The sequence below is a fragment of the Neolamprologus brichardi genome, chromosome 4, assembly GCF_056152115.1.
Source record: "Neolamprologus brichardi isolate AB-2024 chromosome 4, ASM5615211v1, whole genome shotgun sequence".
NCBI classification, from domain to species: Eukaryota; Metazoa; Chordata; class Actinopteri; order Cichliformes; family Cichlidae; genus Neolamprologus; species Neolamprologus brichardi.
Window position 1 is genome coordinate 7,935,452 of NC_142107.1, and position 3,315 is coordinate 7,938,766.

At 40.8% G+C, this 3,315-nt stretch overlaps 1 pseudogene; it reads left to right on the plus strand.

The window, feature by feature from the left end:
• The first annotated feature begins 2,401 nt into the window (after nt 1-2,401).
• Nucleotides 2,402-2,858, plus strand: LOC148102936 (immunoglobulin heavy variable 3-30-3 pseudogene; annotated as a pseudogene).
• Nucleotides 2,859-3,315: the final 457 nt, after the last annotated feature.

Consider the following 3,315-nt stretch of genomic DNA (forward strand, 5'->3'; position numbering starts at 1 on the left):
TTTCAATATGTTTTTATCTACATCTATAATGCTTCAATGCTATCAGTGATTCCTGGTAACTACCACATCTCAGCATTCATGCAGTCAGACTCTTACCGAGTCTGAACCAGTGATAAAACACCCTGGAGATTCTCACAAACTGACTTGTACATATGCAGGAATATCAGATAGTGATGTTGCTATCAGCTGGATCAGACAGGCTGGAGGAAAAGGGTTGGAGTGGGTTGCTTACATTTCTGCTCCGGAGCACTAAAAGCTATTCCACATCTGCCCAGAATCACTTCACCATTTCCAGAGACAACAATGTGGATCAAGTGTATCTGCACATGAGCAGCTTGACAACTGAAGATTCTGCCATTTATTATTGTGTTTGAACGCCACAGTGAAACAGGAAGCCACAGAGCTGTACACAAAACACTGCAGATGTCACTCTGATGCTGATGGTCAGAATTCTCTTCACCCACCCACCCACCCCCCCACACACATACACGTATACACATCCACATTCCAATGTAAAGAACAAACGCACCCACTGATGTATAAAATAAAGACCAGGGCAGTGGCAGAGCGCCAGTCTCGGAGCCCTCACTCCCGTGCGAGTGCTCTGTGCTGCCCTTGCATGCAAGTAAAACTGTGTGTTTCTCCTCTCTGATTCTCAGCTGAAGAAGTGTCTTAGAATACATCTCTTGACACACCTCATCATAGCCAATGGTCAGCAGACCAGTGGAATCAGTCACTCTTTCATGTAAAGTTCAAGGACTCACTCTGGCTTGGTTGCACTGGATTTGTTAAAACTGGGGAAAGGATTGGAATGGATTGGCCAAACTGATGATGAGACTGGCACAGTATTTGCCCAAAGTCTTCAAGGCCAGGTTTCCATCACCAAAGACACTTCCTAAAATCTTGTGGAGAGTAGTGAAGTGTCTTAAGCAAGACTTTGTGGTTTATCACTGTGCATGGGAGTCACAGTGGCACGAGAGACTGAAAAGCCTTTACTTTCACCTAATTAAAACAGTAAATAAACAGGGACATGGTTATTTACTGGTGGTTTTATGTCACTTCACAGCAAGAAACCATGGGTTCAAATTTACTGGTCAGCTGGGGCGTCTCTGCATGGACTGTGTCTGGTGTTCAAACACATGTGTCATGGTCCCTGTGTCTCCCCGGCTGGCTTGAACAGGCTAGAGGTATTTGTTGTTGTTTTTCTCCCTCAGTCTCTCTCTCTTCTGTCTCGCTCGCCTGGGTGGAGCTCACTGTTGGCTCCACTCTTGGCTTATTATTGGCTATATTATTGGCTTATTATTCCTGCCTCTCCCGGCCACCATGTAAGACAGTGGCTCACTATTTATCAATCAATATTGATTGATAAATCTATCAATCAATATTGATTGATAAATACTTCAAATAGAAAATGTATTTCATAAAAAAAGCTTCTGGATAAGATAAAGGATTAACTATTGGATTAGCTATCTCATTTCTGAAATCCCAAATTAATGCAAGTTATCCACACTCTTTGTGGAGTGGTTAGACAGACACATGATGGCTGCCTGGCTTTTTTTTTTTTTTTTTTTTTTTGCACTGCTAAGAGATGTGTGTGCTTAAACAAAGTCCTTTCAGCCTCTGTATTTACACTCTGTCACTGGTATATGGAGAATGAAGGGACTCTGTGATTAAATTGAGATCTGAACAGAAGGCTTTATGCTCATGTCTAGTTTTCAAATGAGCTCAATAAAGGGCTCACCTGCCTTTCTGCATTACTACTCACCAAGCCCTAACAACGTACCCATCACACTGTTAACTTACAGAAAGCTAACATTTCTGGTGGTTGCTGCCATTGTTTCAAGATGTGTTAAATCTCAAACCTTAACAGAGTCTGAAGCAGCTGTTAAAACATCTGGAGACTCCCACAGACTCACCTGTGCAACATCTGGATTTGACTCATGTGTGAAACTGGATCAGACAGACTAAAGGATTCAAGCAGATTGCTTATGAAGTCACAGACCTCAACAGTCCCACAGGCTCATCCATACAACATCTGGATTTAATATAATGTAACTTTTACTCCCAGTTAGTCCAGAACAGATTCACTATCACCAGAGATGATTCCACCAGTAAAGTTTATCTGCAGATGAACACAGCAGTTTTAACTGTGCCAAAACCACTGAGTTTTCAATGGGACATGAATTCATGAAAAAGCAAAAAAAAAAAAAAAAACACACAACATAATATTCAAATATTGAATTCATCTATGTCTCTCTTCTAACACTATTCATGCCTACTAATTGAGGGCCAAGTTAACCCCTCCTCACTTTGAGTCAATGCAAAACTCAGATGTCTTTCATGTCTACTTATCTGTCAGCAGAGAGGATGACAAAGAGCAGTGCACTAACAGTTTAACAGTATGGACTTCAGGGCAGGACTGCTGCTTTTAACGTTGTTTGTGGCAGGTGAAGATTTTTCTCTTATGAATAAAAAAATGTTTTTGGGTTTTTTTTGTCTTACTATCTTATTGCAAATGACTTTTTTTCTTTTTTGATCTTCTAGGTGTTGACAGTCAGACTATAACGCAGTCTGAATCAGTGGTTAAAGGGCCAGCAGAATCCCACAGACTGACCTGTACAGGCTCCAACATTGATTTCAGCAGCTACTGGATGGCCTGGATCAGACAGGCTCCTGGAAAAGGACTGGAGTGGGTTGCCAGTATCAGATATGACAGTGCTTACATCTATTATTCTCAGTCAGTTCAGGGCAGGTTCACCATCTCCAGAGACAACAGCAAACAGCAGCTGTATCTGCAGATGAACAGCCTAAAGACTGAAGACACTGCTGTTTATTATTGTGTTCGAGAGCCACAGTGAGTGGAGCTGACTGACCAGCTGTACAAAATCCAGCATAACATAAGTTTGTTAAAAATAGGACTAAAGTTATTCTCATTTATAATGGCAGACATTGTTGGTACAACAGTTTTGTTGTCATAATCACTAACAGAAATAACCACAGGAGACCTTAGACTAGACTAGAGTTCAGGGTATACTATAATTATGTAAAAATTATCATAGTAATAGCAGTAATGACAGTGTATTTTAGTATTATTTTGAGATTTTGTTTTGATGTTATATTTGCCAACTCCTCTACTGCAGACAGGATAGAGAGAAAAGTATCCAGTGTTGTTATGTTAAATTATACAATGCTCACACAGAGCTCGGCTCCTTCAACAACGTGGCTCATCATTAACCACCATTCTGTGTGAGAAAGAAGATGAAGAGATCATTTCAAGACACAAATCAGTGACTGGAGTTAAAACGCACTTTAACT